The following is a 16,389-nucleotide window of genomic DNA, read 5'->3' on the forward strand; positions in this document are numbered from 1 at the left end:
TTTAGCTGCAAAGACAGGATGTACAGATAAAAAGATAAAGAACAGAACACACGGATGGTACAGACAGGGAACACAACTGAAGCTTAGAGGAGAGAGCAATTACCAACAGAGAGGAAAACATACAGGAAGAAGGAGAAATGCTCAGAGATGCTGCTGTCCCTGGAGAGGCCCACCCCTTGGCAAGGACCCAGTGACCCCAAGGGAGCAGCTTTTATTCACTCAACACCTAGTCTCAATAACCAAAGCTGCATTTATTAAGGACTCAGCATGCATCAATCCTTGCAAAGACAGAGATAAATAAGACACAACATCTGCTATTGAAGGGCTCACAATTTAGTGGAAATCACTCCCCAGCCTGGTTTCAAACAGGACTCCCTCTGTGGGTGTGACACATGAGATAATCAGTGTTGATGGAAAATAGAGACATGGAGGAATACTCTGAAAAGGCAAAGATGAGTGTGGACAAGCCACAAGAGACCACCATCTGGATATTGTCATTTTAGGTCCAGGTTCCTCAGGTCTGAGTGAACCCCTGTTTTGCACAAGCTGGGCAAGGACTCTTCCATCTACTCAGGGTGTCCCTGAGGTATGGGGGGTAAGGTATCACACCTCCAGGCCTCTCCCAGACAGCCCGGCCCACCGCAGGGTTCATTCACACTAGAATTCCAACTCCCGCACTCTGCCCCCTTGGAAATTGACAACCCTGGCAGTTTAAAAAAACGTGTCTGAGAGTGAATTGTTTCCTTCCATTATGCGGCCTCTGACATGCTGAACCTTCCTGGGAGAAGAGCATCAAGCTGGCAATCTTATCATTCAGTGACATTTATACAGCAATTTTAGCTTTTCTAAATGCTTTCCCCTCACTAGCTTTCTTTTCTCTCAGGCGGCAAAGGGAGGAGCAGACACATGCCGCCACCCCCATTCACTTCAGTGGACCAAGTAGTGAGGGAGAACATAGAAGCTCGCTAGTTTGGTAAAGGAAGTTCAGGCTGACCTGTGGTCTGGGTCAGAGACCTGAGGTTCAGGGCCTGGGAATAAGAAAAAAGCATTGCCCTGAAGGTCAAGAGATTTGGGTTCTAATCCCAGCTCTGTCACTGATGAGCTGTGAAACTTTGGACAGATATGCTCATCTCTAAAATTAAAATTAAACTTTAATCTCTCCCTCCCACGCCCATTAGCCAAGCAAGGGTTATACTAACACGACCCCCTAAGATCCCTTCTAACTTCAAAATGTGATAAGTATTTTATTTTTTTAACCACACATGCATGCAAGTTGCCTAATTCCTTTATCTCACTGTTGATCAAAGACACGTTCCTACCATGTTTACAGGGTAAGAAAATAGTGAGCTAAAAGTTAAAACAGAATTATAAACCAATGGAATAGAACTGAGAGCCCAGAAATAAATAGATCTATGGTCTATTGATTTTCAAGGATGCCAAGAGCATTCAATGGGGAAGGAACAGTTTCTTCAACAAATGATGCCGGAACATCTGGATATCTACGTGCAAAAGAATGCAGTTGGACCCTTACTTCATACCATATAAAAATTAACTCAAAATGGATCGTAGACCTAAATATTAGACCTAAAACTATAAACTCTTAGAAAATATAGAAGTAAATCTTTGTGCCATGGATTTAGCAATAGATTATTAGATACGACACTAAAAATACAAGCAACAAAAGAAAGAAAGAAACTGGACGGCATCAAAATTAAAAACTTTTTCTGTATCAGAAGATACCATCAAGAAAATGAAAGAAAGAAACCACCCATAGAATCGGGAAAGGCATTTGCATATTTTTAAGTATTATCATATTTCTGATAAGAGACTTGTATCCAGACTACATAAAGATCTCTTACAATTCAACAATAAAAAACAAGCAACCCAATTTAAAAATGGACAAAGGATATAAATAGACATTTTTCCAAAGAAGCTATGCATGAAAAGTAGCTCCATACCATTAGTCATCAGAAAAATGCAAATGAAAACCACAATGAGATACCCCTTCACACTCACTAGGCTGGCTATAACCAAAAAAGACACATAATACCAAATGTTGGCAAGGATGTAACAAAGTTAGAGCCTTCACACACTGCTGGTGGGAATGTAAAACCGTGCAGGCCCTTTGGGAAACAGTATGGCAGTTCCTCAAAATGTTAAACACAGAGTTACCATATGGCCCAGCAATTCCACTCCTAGGTATATACCCAAGAGAAATGAAAATGTGTCCACACAAAAGTTGTCTGTGAAAGTTTATAGCAGCATGATTAATAATAGCCAAAAGATGGAAACAATCCATGTCCATCAACTGATGAATAGATAAACAAAATGTGGTGTATTCACACAATGGATTATTATTATTCAGTCTTAAAAAAGCAACAAAGAGCTGAGCCATAGTACAACATGAATGAACCTTGAAAACATCATGCTAAGTGAAGAAACCAGTTACAAAAGACCCCATGTTGCATGACTGATTCTATCTACAGGAAGTGTCCAGATTAAGCAGATCTAGAGATAGAAAGTAGATTTGTGGTTACAAAGGGCTGGGAAAGGGGAAAATGGAGAGTTATTGCTAATACGCATGGGGTTTTTTGGGGGGAAGGTGAAAATGTTCTAAAATTAGATAGCAATGATAGTTGGACAACTCTGTAAATGTACAAAAATCACTGAATTGTACACTTGAAGATTTAAGGATAAATTTTATGCTGTAAGTAAATTACATCTCAATAAAGCTGCTATTACAAAGGAAAAGGTTTATATTATTGTCCTTTCTTTTTCTTGCCTCCCAAGTTCTTACAAAGATGCCGACCTGTCTGGTGCCCATGAAGGAGTATGGATTCTTGTGGTTAAGTCCACTGCTTCCAGTAGGTGAAGTCTGAATCTACATCAGTCGTTTCCCATAGTGATTTTGTCCCCCCTGGGACATTTGGCAATATCTGAAGGCATTGTTGGTACTCACAACTGGAGAGAGAGGGAAGTGCCACTGGCATCTGGTGGGTGGAGGCCAGGGGTACTGCTAAACTTCCTATAAACCACAGAACAGCCCCCACAACAGAGAATTATATGGGCCCAAATGCCAATAGTGGCATGGCTGAGAAACCCTGATTGATCTACAGCACCAGATGAAGTGGGTCTTTGATTAAGGCTCAATGCAATCTATTGCACAGGTATGTACTGGGTAGCCCATACCAAGACTGGACACTTGGGTTAGGTTCTGAGACACCTGAACGTCCCGAAGGAGGGAACCTTGCCTGTTTGGGCCATCAGCGCATCCTCAGGTCTTGGCACACTGCCCAGCTATGTTACATACACAGAGAAAGGAAAGAAGAAGGTCCCTGTCCCAGCCTTACAGGGCTTTCAGCCCAGCCTCACTCTTGTCCACAATCACAGTGTAAATGGCAATTTCAGATTCACTCTGGGGTTCACTGGCCAAGGAGGATGCAGCAGAGATTTTCAAACTGAGTTCACCTCTCCCAGGATGGGGAGACTCTTGGTGCCATCCCCTGAGAAGCCCTGCAGGATTCAGGCTCTGATGACGGAGGGGTGAAGACCATCAGGCTGGGTGGATACCTGGCGTGCTTGGATGTGGCTTGCTGCTGGAGAATGAATTTTAACAGGGTTGTAGCAAGGCTGTCTCCACCTGAAGGTAATAACTGGCACTGTATCCTCTTCTCCAGGATACAATGCCCAGTTGGCTGGGCTGAGCAGAGCAGCACAACCCAAGAGGAGGGACGTGCTAAGGAAGGTATACCTGGAGTGACAGGCTATCTGGGTACAGTAGGGACCCTGCCCTGTGCAGTCCCAATGAGAAGCATGGTAGCCAGGGTAGTCACCCTTCCCCGGTGGGCTTCCCTGATTCCTGAACACCACTGTCCAAGATCCATCCTTCTCCAGTGCCTTCTGGCAACTGAAAAGGTGGCCCTAATTTCCAGACACCATATCCTTAGGAGTGAACCCCTCTGCCAGCTACTTCTCCTCTCCCCAACCCCCCTCCCTCTCCCTCAGCTCCTCAGCTCAGTGACCTCCCTCCTTGCTCCCATTCCTCTCCATCTTCCATCCCCTTCTCTCCAGGGTGCTTGATAAATATTCTTCTAATTCTGAAATGTACGATCCCAGTCTCACCTAATTAATTTGGATACGCCGGAGGAAATGGGTTAAGGCCTGAGCTACTTTCTAACCGCAGGAAAGAAAATTGGCCACTGAGGAACGGGGAAGTGAATTCTGTAAAACAGCAGGTGGCAGCTTCCAGACCGGAGAGAGGGACACAGACTTCGAAGGAGAGAGAAGGGTAGACAGACAGACAGTGGCAAACAGAGAGACACAAGGACAGAGGTAGGGATAGAGAGGGAAAGGAAACAGGTGGAGAGAGAAGGACAAAAATGGAGCCAAACAGATGGAAAGCGAGTGAGTGAGTCAGAGACTCAGAGACAGAGAGAGGCAGAGGGAGAAACTCAAGGACGAGGGAGAGAAAGAAAGAGACAGACGAGGAGATAGACAGCGAAGGGGGACAGAGGCAAGTAGGTAAAAACAGTCAGAGAAATTCAGAGAAAGAAAGCGACCCGGAAGGCAAGAGACATTCAGAGAGAAAGAGCATCAGAGGGAAAGAGATGGAGATGGGCAAGTGAGGGGCACAGATTCCCGGCCAAGTGATGCCGCACCGGCCCTTCCATGCTACACATGTGTCTATTTTAAGAACTGGAAAAATCGTGCTCACTGTCACTCATTCCACTCTGCCCCTCCCCCCAGTGCCACTTCTGCTGTAATGTCGGGATATGTCAAACAAAAGAATGCTTTTCGCCTGAATTATCTGGATAACCGCCCTCCTTCGCGCTCCCTTCGGCATGTGAATTTCTTGGCTTTTGTACAAGGTGGCAGGCAGAGGAGAGCAAATTAACTGGGCAGCACATCTATGGAGAGAGAACCGTCATTCCGTCACCCAGGCCAGGTAACTTGAGAGTTTTTCTTCAGTGTTCGTTTGGATACTCACCATCTGCCTAACTGAGGTACCATCTCACATTTGCATAGCACTTAAACAGTTTCTAAATGTGCTCATCTGCCTTATCCAGGGTGATGTCCGCCCTAACCCTGTGAGCTTCGTAGCTATTATTACCCCAGCTTTTTAACAAGAAACTGAGGCTCAGACTAATCCTAGGACTAGAACAAGAAGGAATGAATTTGAACCCAGAGCTTGTGACTTGAGTCTGAGCGTCTGGCTCACTGAGACTGCCTCTTACATATGAGGACGTCTCATTTTCCTTTGAATCTGCAGCCTGAACACGTCTTCCTGATCTCTCCAGCTGGGTCTGCTAATTTAGCAAATGCCACTTAATATTGGGCATGGAGAAACAATTAGTAAATGAGTGATTCAGGTCAAGACCAATTATTTATTTGCTTAAAACCTTGGTTAATATTGTCAGTGGTCCCAAGGAAATGGAAGTATGTTTGAATTTCCCTAAGTGTTATCTCAACACCAGGGACCAAGCCCAATCAACATTTTGATGCGCTGCCACCTGCATTCAAGACATGAAATCTTTCTTAAAATAGCAAAAGATTTCCCTAAACAATAAAAACAAAACAATGACAACAAAAAAACACCTTGTTCATAATTTTGCTTCATAGACTTGCCTGCTTAGGAAATTAAAGGCTATCACTTATTAAGCAAGTACTATGTGTCAGAAACTATGCTAAATTCTTATGTGTATATTACATAATCCTCAAAACAACCTCATATGGCAGGTGCTATCGGTTGCCACATTTTACAGATGAGAAAACTGAGATTTTGAGAGATTAGATATTTTGCCCAACATTACACAACTAGTAAGTGGTAAATATAGATTTCAAACATGTAGTAAACTACAGAAGCTGACTTTATATCACTGGATTATCCATTCAGCCATTTGTCCGTACATACATACATACACACACACATCTGACACACCATCCATCCATCCCTCATCACTCCATCCATTCTCTGTCCATCCATTCACCTGTACAACAGATACACATACATACATATATATACATACAACACTCCATTCACCCATCCATCCGTCCATCCATCCATACATACATCTAACACTCCATCCATTCATATGTCCATCCATCCACCCACCCTCCCACCCACCCCTCCACCATTCCAACGCTCCATCACTTAATCATATTTGTTTTCCACATACTATGTCCCAGCAATGGTCTCTGAACACAATATTTTAGAGTGGTCAATCTTTAGTATAAAAATATACCCAGACAGAACTCAGCTGCCCCTCAACTGCCCAGTTCTATTCACCTTAGAGAGTATTCAACAGCTCTGAAAGTTTTTACATTGCTTTACCAGGAGACCTTTTGGCCAAATGCAATTCTGAGTAGAACACCAATATAATTCACTAGACCCTTGCTCTGCATGAGACCCGAGAGAGGAGCCAGAGTCCTGCTACACCAAGCTCCTGCCCTCTTTCCAGGAGTCTCTAGGCTTCATGGAGTTTCCAAGCTTGAAAACAAACACGGCAAACGAGTGCCAAATAAAAAATAAAACGGAATTTTTTGTCACAATCTTCAGTCACTGAACAGATGGTAAAACTTAGGTACCCCCACCTCCAAATTAAGTGGGAAACCTGGGGGCCCCAGTTCATCTGCTAAGTCTTTTTGACCTCAACTAATGCTTTTCACATGGGTCCCGTGAATGTCACTGCTCACTAAAGAGGGACAAATAGAAACCATCCTCCTGTCTCTGTAGTGTCTCTGGATTTCGAAGCCATTTAAACATCATGGAAGGGAGAAAATAAGTTCAGCTAGTGTTCAATCAGTTTTCTTGTGCAGAGAGCAAGGCAAGCTGGTTAGTTTAGACCCTTCATCACGCCCATTCTCTTTTTCAGGAGGAGCATGAAGAAAGTTTTGCTGTTGGATAGATATGATAGAAAGCCAAATAAATGAATAATCCATTAATAAGCTATTCTGGTTAATGTTCTTATTCCTAAGGACTGAAAATACTCTTGGTTTTGAAGAATTTTATAAAAGCATTCCTGCCTATTTAAGTAGAGTACACTGAATACAATTTTTTTTTTTTAATGCAAGGTTCTTCTATGAGAGGGCCACCAGTCTAATTTTTAGTTCTCTTCACAGTGAAAACTAAGTAAAATGCAGATAGTCTAGGAAATGGAGCTATTCGTATAAAAACTGCAGGACAAACCATGGAAGGTTTTTCTTTTTCCTAAGTAAATCTCTGATAGCCACTTCTTTTGGATTTCTCCTAAAAGTAGAGTGCAGACATTCTACTCCAGTTAAATACACTGTTCTGGCTATTTCAGTCCCAGATAACTGAGCTTTAACTTGACAGGGACAGCCTGGGAACAGCTAGCGTCCTTTTTCAGCTCACCCTCATCCTTCTCTACTGGGCAGTCAGGGTCCTTTCATTCTCTGAAATATACACTCCAGACAAGGGAAGTGAATATATTTTTAATAAACATAGACCACGGAGAATGGCTTAATTTAGTTCTCCTTATTCCTGGTTCTCTTGCAGTCCACTTGAAAAACACAGCTGCCGGCTTTGTGTGTGTACAAGACGGCTCTCCTCATCCAGAGAGGCTCCGAATGGATGTGGAGATCTCCTTTGTTGTGGTAACAATGTTTGTGCATCTGCACTGAGCCGTTCTGCAGGTCTGAGCTGTCCCCGGCACAACTAGAATTCATCACAGCCAATAAACATCGCAGAACTCGGCGAGGGAAGGTTCGGCCTGCCTGCTTTGTTTTTCCGGCAAGCAGGCCAAGGTGCTCCATCCCAAAAGGTACCTGTCCTGGGGCTGCCACTCCAGGACCAGCCGTGGGCTCGGCAGAGAGTGGATGTGCATCCCCTGGGGCCCCACTCATCCCAGAGCAGCGTCTCCACACACTCCATTCCTTGCCTCATGAATCATTCGAAAATTTACCCAGGCCTGGGAAATTTAGTAGCATCGACACCAAGCCCAGACTTTTTAGAAATTATTAGGATTGTTTGTCTGAGGATGAATCAAAGATCTGGATATGTCAAGTGCAAACTACCACTTGGAACTGGAAAAACAAAAATGCCTCCGAGATTTGTTCGATCACAGGTAATAGATGCGTGAATAAATGCAGCAGCTGCGGCTGTTATTGTGACCGTTGGTGTCATCTTCTCGATTGGCTATGGGCACGGACCTAACTCTACAGGTGAGACAACATGAAGGTGGTATAGCCTGGTGGTTAGACATAGGGATGCTGGAGCCAGAGTGCCTGGGTCAGCATGCCTGCCACTTAGTGTACAGTATTGGTGATCATCAGCTAGTTACTTAAGTGTCCTGTGGTTCTGTTTCCTCACTGAAAAGATAAGGCCAAAAATAACGTCTACCTCTTAGGGTTATTATGGAGATTAAACGATTTAATATCAGTAGAGCACTTAGAACAGACCCTGGCACCTAGTATGCACTATATAAACATTTAACTAATAAATGCATCCAAGCATGACCTCCCAGTGTCCACAGAGGCTCAGCCTATAGGACCACACCAAAAGTATAGGTGGAAGAGGGGAGTCTTGGAGGAATGACTCAGTAAAGCCCGATGGCAAAACTCTCGGCATAGAGAGTGAACCACATGGCATGGCTGTGTCCCTGGGTCATCCTGGAGGGGACCACCCACTTCCCATACTTTCTACTCAGGCCTAAGGACAGGAAAGCATCTGGTCATACACCAGTTTTTCGCTGAACCCTGAACTTGGCCTTTGTGAGCCGACTGCAAAGAGAGTGTTCCTTTCTGCACGGCCATGACACATTGCGCTTCCAATAGCGTGCGAGGATGCTTCGAGATAAAGTCCCAGTGAAAAGCAAAGGGATTTACATCAGGAGCAAACCAAACCAGGATTCTATTGGGACATAAAACGGCAAATGGATTAAACTGGCCAGGGCTACATTTTCTGCAAAAAATTCACTTATTTTTTTTCTTCATTCTTCCTACCTCCATTTTGCTTTCTTTTCTTTCTTTCCTTTCTTTTCCATCCTACCTTCCTTCCTTCTTTAAAAAAAAAAAAAAAAACTAAAAACACTATTGTCATTATATTAAGCTCAAGTATCTTCGTATCAGTGCGACCACTGCAAGGGTGGGGTACATAAATAAAGACCACCCCACATCCTCTCCACTTTAATTAACTCACTCATTCATTCAACCCTGTTTACGGAGTATCTATGTTGTGCCAGGTAGGCACTGCTCTAGTCACTACAATACAGAGAGGAACCAAACAGGCAAACACCTGTGTCCTCCTGACATCATGGTGGAGGAGATGGATTGGTGCTGAGGGCTGGACACTGACCAAATTTCCCCAAAGAATTTTTGTGTTTAAATTGTTTATCTTTAAGTGTTTAAATTGTGTTTAAATTGTATTTGAATGACTGAGACCCACATGTTGCTCTTGACAACGTCACTTGTGGTTTCACTATAGAATTATAATCCCTTTTCTATATAGACAATATTTGCCCAGGCACAGAGATTTAAAACCATGTCTCATGAGAAACAGACTTGTAACTAGGGATATTTATCCAGAGACAGGAAGATTGAAGGGGGCTTTGGCTGCAATTCAAAGAGATGTCTTGTTGTCCTACAGAAAAATGGATACATTCTTCTGGGTTGCTCCATTTCTCCGGCAGACCTCATGCCAGAGAAATCAACGCCCCCCCACCCCCCGCCCATGAGAACTAGAATTGTATCTTAAGAATAGAATGGACCATCTCGAGGTGTAGGAGAGCCCCAGCTCTAAATGCAATGGCGATCTGGCACCTAAAGGGAGAAGCACTAAAATACTTCATAAGTACCTTTCTTTTCTTTTCTTTTTTTTATTAAAGTTTATTGGGGTGACAGTTGTTAGTAAAGTTCCATAGGTTTCAGGTGTACTTTTCAATCAAGAAAGTCTGAATCTAGGATGCTAAAAACAAGCATTTACACAAGGCCATTCACAGATAGCATCGGTATGAATGAAGTGTGCAAGGAAAATGCATTTTTCTCCCATACTCTAGGGCTGTTGCATTTGAAAGTACAGATATAGGCTCTGTTTTCCTGAACCTCCCAGGTGTGCTGAGATGGAGCGAGAGAACACACCTCCACAACTTGATAGCCCTCATCCCCTAACCAGGCTAACAGACCAGAGTAAGGCAATGGGACTTGCCCAAGGTCATGGGGACAGAAAATGACAGAAGTTGGAATTAGCCTGCCTCCTATGTCAGCTCCCAGAAAATGCTCTAAGGTAAAGAAAGATGAATGACAACCTTTAAAAGTGAAAAGGGGGGCTTTGCTAGGTGTCCCTCAAGAGCCACCTAAGCAGGCGAAGTGAGAGAGGTCAAAGTTCTTTCTATGAAGGGCCCAGGAACTGTGTAAGTACATCCTGTAGCTGCGATCCTGTCTTCTTAATTCAAACAGTAGTGCTGGGGACAGTGATATAGAAGCAGGTTTCTGCTTCTCTTCTATAGAAGCAGAGTATAAAGGCAGCATGGTCAATCGAGAAAAAACAGAGAGAACAAACACAGAGTCCACTGGCCTCTGATTCCCAGAGACAGGGCAAGTCGTGCTAAGTCTGCCCCCAGGTCCCTAACCTCTAGCGCCCAGCTGGTCATCCTATGGCAGAAGAGAATGAGGCCAGCCCTCATTCTGGGGCTGTGGCATAATCTGGAACAGAATTCCCAAGGCCAAAAGAGTGAGTTTCTGGATTCTAAAAACTCAGAGAGATAGAAAAGAAAGGAAACAAGAAGAGGGAAAATTAGCAGAAACCCCCAGAAGAATTAAAAAGGGAACTCGAAGCAGCCTACAGTTACCAATTCAGCAGAAATGGGGGCCGGCTAATCCCAATGAATGAAACAGACATGGAAATTACAAAACACTTTAAAGGAAATGCATTTTTACTGCTTCCCCAGCCATTGCAGGATTACAAACTAGGCAAACAAACAAACAAACAAACAAACACAACAAAAATATCCCTGATCTTTGGAGAGCTACTTTATTGACTAGATCAGAATGATTTGTAATTAGCATGCCAATTGTCTACAGAAGAGCCTGCTTGAAAACAGTCTGTCCTTCTGCATGATTTATGTACCCTGCACAATCTTTGCAGTCGTGTGTGAGCTATTAATCTGTTCATCACAGCTTTTTTATCAGATAGGGAAAAGAAAAACAACGTCTCCCAGGTCCAATGTACAGAAATTTTGAATCTACGGAGTCTGAACTGATGCAGTTACAGCAGGACAAGTTCAAGAAGGAGAACTGGAGGGAGAGAGGAAAGGAACACAGTTCAACCGAAGGGAGGAGGGTTCAAAAGAAGGACAGGTGGAGAAAGAAGCAATAGTGGACAAAGACACTGAAAGGCACAAGAAGGAACATTTTAAAGATGTGAGCGGGGAGAGAGAGAGAGCGCGCGCGCGCGCGAGAGAGAGAGAGAGAGAGAGAGAGAGAGAGAGAGAGAGAGAGAGAGAGAGAGAGAGAGAGAGAAAGTGACAGATCCTCTACTAAAAGACCCGATTCTCTTCACAAATATTTGAGGGCTGGGGAGGAGGTGCTGGCAGAGGGGTGAGTAAGAAGCTGGCTGCTGAGGATCTGAGAACTGAAAAGCTGTGATTTCCCAGAGTATAAAGAGCCTTCCAAATCCATAGGATAGGATAGCATCCTGGGAAAGCTCAGGCAAATTTCGTTGGATGCAGTGAAAAGTCAGAGGGCCAGTCCAATGGTGAGGCTGGAATCCAGATTCTTCCGCAGGGCTGGAGCGCTCGTTCTGGGCCTCAAGCCCGTCATTTCAGGGAGGTGGGCTAACATGACCCCGCTGCCCTCAGCACAGCTGCCCTGTCATCAGAGTTCCCTACTGATGGAATCTGAAGCTGATCCTAAGACCACGGAAGAAAAGCTCTCCCGGCAATAACACTTTTGCTATTATGGGGTTCAGCCGCCTCCCTGCTCGAGCCCTAGGGGTAACAGCAAGGGTCTGCATTCCCAGGACCTCAGAAGGCTGTGGAACACTCTCAGATGCCACTTAAAATGAACACACTCCTCCTGCCCCCACAATCCCTCTCAGGGTTCAGATCCCTCCTCACTGGGGCAGCAAGACCGAAGAGGGAAGAAGTGACTGTCTCGGTGGAAATCATACCTCCCAGAAGAGGACATTTGGCTAAGGGAACCACGAATATGTCCAAAGGACAGATGTCCTAAGTAATGAGACTTTAATGCCGGAGCTAATGGGAACAGTACATGGGACCAAATGCCAAAAAAGCAAGGACTAATGAGAGTGTTTGCGAAGCCTGCAGAAAGCGACTCTTCTCCCGAATGCAGGGCACAGGGCCAACGTTGTAGCCACGCAGAGCCTGGTGGGAACTCAGCCTCCGTGGGGCCTGAGATGGGGACGGTGGCTTCTGCAAGGAGGATCAAGGAGTCTCCTGCCCTCTCACCAGGAGCGGGACTGAGTCAGGGTAGGGACTGAAAACAGAAGCGCCACGTTCCTGCGGTGGGCCAGGGAAATGGTTCCCACACCCAGCTCAACCAGATGAGGGCCCCGGTCAAGGACCCCTGCCCTGGAGCTGAAAACCAGGGAGGGTGAGACCCCCACTGACCATCGCCATGGTCATAACCTAGACCACTGACCATAGTAACAGGAGCTGGAGAGTAAAGCCCAGGGCTCCGGAGGCTTTCCCAGGACTCCTTCCTTTTCACGAGTCATTCAGGACAGAGGGCTTGAGGGCACAAGAAACAGGAAGGGCAAGGAATTAGAAAGCAGGGCAAAGAGAATCGAGACAGGAAAAGAACAGAAGTAGAGCAGGGAAGCAGAAGTGAGCCGGCCAAAATTCTGTGTCTTGTGTGCACGGTGCTAGATGTTGTAAACGAGGCAAGGAGGGGAAGTGTGATAGATGGAGCTGTTTGTGAGCTGTACATCTCAGTAATTAAACTGGGAACGGGCTCGAGGTCCATCCTCTCACCTCCGGAGCGCTCCTTTTCTCTAGCTCCCATCTTACTCTCAGGAGCTAGGACTCACGCGGAATTGCCAGGAGGTTCTTTTAATACTGTAAAAGGCTTTGTGGGGGGTTTTTGTTTTGCTTTTTTGTTTTGTTTTGTTTTTTGCTTTCTCAATTAATATCAGGGTGTTGCATTTTGTTTTTGCTTTTTTTATATTTTCTTTGTATCGCCTTCACTATCATCAACCAATATAATCCATTCTTGAAAAAGAGGCCTTTTACCACCCACCCTGGGCTCCTTACATCGCATGCCCTGCCTGCATGGAATGTAAGTAAGAGCCACCAGCCCAGTTCTGTAGTACCCCGAGCAGTAGGTCACTTATCACCCCATCCTTTGCTGTGACATGTCCCAGGACATTGGCAGGAAAGTCTTTGCTTTGTCAAGTAATCTGAGTATCACTAACCATTTACACAGGAAGGTGAGCCAGCTGCCAGGTTGGCCTCCAAAGGAGATGGAGATAGCAATGTACTAGCTGTGTGATCTTGGGCCAGTTACTAAGCCTCTTTGAGTCCTTAGACTGTTAAATGGGCACCAAGACTCGGAGGGTGACGGAAGGATGCAGTGAAACAACACAAGTCAAGTGCTTAGCAGGGTGCCAGTACGGAGCAAGCCCTGGGGAACGGGAGCTCTCATGAGCGTTTCCCTATCACTCTCCCTGCTTCATCCGTGTGACTTGAGTCGTCACCTAAGATCTCAGGTCCTCCTCCATCCTGGCTTTCTGGGGTTGCAGGGTGATGAGGTTGTCTAAGCTCCAGGGAGACAGAGTTCCCCACTTCCTGACATTTGAGCAGAGGCGAGTGGGCTCCCCCACCACAGAGCACGACTGACTCCTCCCAGAGTGCCCTTTAGGGGGTCAACAGGGCCAGACCTCTGTCCCAGCCCACACAATGGGAGCAGAGCCAATGCCTAGTCCCTTATCACACGTGAACTCCTGACTGAGAGGAAGGAACGTCACCCCACCCAGAGCAGCACAGGCTGTTGCTTCTCCAGCAGCAAAGAGGAACGAGAATTGGCAACAACTGCTGCACCTGGTGGCCCCATGTCACCTTCCCTTAAACTCAGCTTGCCCCACCCTGCTCCATTGCTGTGATCGATCTCGTCAAATGCATATACTTTTGGGGGGACTCAGGGAGGCACAGTCAATGCGCACTTGGAATCTACCAGCAATGCCCCCTGGAAGCCCATCTTCCTGTGCTTGCCAACATTTCTGCTTCAGCGGGCTGTTTGGACCAAGCGGGGACCTCATCTGAATGCCAAATTACAGAGGCAAAGGCATTCGGTGGACAGGAGGGAGGGCAATGGAGATCACCTGGCTCTGACCCCAAGTCTGGGCACATGCATCCCAAAGAAATTGGGTCCCTTTACCCTTAGAATCAAATTAGGAATCTAAATTGAGCTCAGTCTACTACCTCACACAGAAATGTGGGGCATTCTTCCCCCCACCCCGCACCCCCACCCCCACACACCCTTTCTGGGCAGTTATTTATTTTTTGCATATTTGACTCCTTTCTTCTCCCCTCTCCCAACTCCTGTACTATTTGCCCTGACACACCGATACAGCATGAAGCTGATTTTCTTAAGGCCAGTAATTATGCCCCCCCCACCATGAGGAGTGAGCCCCTCGATGTGGTCACCACGGAGAGCCGGCCTGCTCTTCAGGGCTGCCATGCTTTACCAACCAGATCGCTTCTTCTGGGCACCTGCCTTTGGAGACGGCTGACCCAGCTCCGAGGAGAGCAGGTCTCATTACTGGAGGCACTTTTTTCCTGGCTGATCACCTATTTCATTCATCAGCCTCAGCCCCATGACTTATCGCTGCTTATGAGAATCGGCTCTACCCTAAGAGGATAAAAATATGCTACCATTATGGAAGGTTACAATGACATGCCATGGGCTCTGAAAGCACTTCCAAGAGAAGAACTGTGACAACACTTTCCAGGGAAGAATCAGTGTGCGGCCTCCCACAGTGACTACTTCGAAGGACAACACATTAGGATATGTATGTCCTGGTTCTTTCAAAGGAAGAATCCGGCACACTGCAGACCTGAAGCTTCTCTGGGCTCCTCACCTTGTATTCACCTTGGCCCTGTGCTATCCTGGCCCAGAGCTGAGAAACGGTGGGACTGGTACCAGTGAATGTATTCTGTGGCTCCCAGAGCCGTCTTAGATACGCAGGAGCCATCCTGGAGGACAAGCCTGAAATCACCCAAACACAGGCCCACAGGATGCCCAGAGGCGTCTGGTTTCCAGCAAAGCTGAAACTCAGTGAACGGGTAGGTCTCAGCATTCCCGCCCATCTCTGGGAAAGACGGAAAGCATTCACAGCCCATTTTTAATTAAGATTTCTGCCCACGGTTTTATTCAGCGGCCCGTTGCTCTGGTTCACAACTCTTTGGCTTGTGCTGTATCTTCCTTCTTCAATACATTATCAAATCTTATTAAAGGATGATGCTTAGATCAGGTTATTGCCCTTTTAAAAAGATATGTGGAGAGGGGTGGCTCAGTTGGTTAGAGCGTGGTGCTGATAACACCAAGGTTGTCGGTTCGATCCCCACATGGGCCACTGTGAGTTGTGCCCTTCTTTAAAAAAAAAAAATAAATAAAGGATATGTGGAGAAACTGCAAAAGGATCAGGGTAAATGAATGGAAATCGTTATAGTGGGTGGAAAAGCTGAGCGAGGAAAGGCTGGAAAAAATGTAGGGAAGAAAGAGAAAGAAGAAAGCTGTCACTCATATTTCTAATCTGAAAGTTATTTGGTGATGACTAAGAAACGTGTGTAAAGTAAAGCAGAACAATTTTCATTGGGCAAGATGGGGCTGAGCAGTACCGTGGGAACAGTGTTGGCTAGGACCCAGGCACCTAGTTCATGTTCACTCACCCTCTAGCAGGGCAACGTTGGCTTTGTGAGCCAGCTTCCCTGGACGTCATTTGTCTTACTTATAAAATTAGGGAGTTAGGTTAAATGACTTGCCTGCATTTGTAATGGATGACAAAGTAACAGAGAGTGCTACTCTGCCTTTTCAGAACATTCTGCTTTTACATCTAGCAAAGAAGGAGGAAAAGGAGAAGAAAAGGAATAATTAATAATTAATAATAATAATAGACAGGGTTAGCAATCTGTCCTGAAGGGGGTTGAAATAAGCCTTCTTAAGGCCAACGGACTGGGACCCACTGGGGGTTCACTGGTCAAACCTCCCAGCAACCCCTCGTCCCTGTCTGCAGTATCTGCAAAAAGAAATACGAGGTCATAAATGTGACTCGGGGAAAAATAATGGGTTGGAATTCCCCCCCCCAAAAAAAATAAATAAAAACAGGAAAAAATTATAGCAGAATGTATTTTGAAAATGAATTTAACCCTAATATGGTCCAACAGAGCCATCTTCCCCATCACCAGTCTTAGACAT

At 45.5% G+C, this 16,389-nt stretch overlaps 1 protein-coding gene across 4 annotated transcripts in view; it reads right to left on the reverse strand.

The window, feature by feature from the left end:
- The window catches only part of SHISA6 (shisa family member 6), a 303,888-nt gene that overhangs the window by 281,336 nt on the left and 6,163 nt on the right, over positions 1-16,389 (reverse strand). The gene's annotated exons all lie outside the window — the stretch shown is intronic.

The sequence above is a fragment of the Rhinolophus ferrumequinum genome, chromosome 21, assembly GCF_004115265.2.
Source record: "Rhinolophus ferrumequinum isolate MPI-CBG mRhiFer1 chromosome 21, mRhiFer1_v1.p, whole genome shotgun sequence".
NCBI lineage: Eukaryota > Metazoa > Chordata > Mammalia > Chiroptera > Rhinolophidae > Rhinolophus > Rhinolophus ferrumequinum.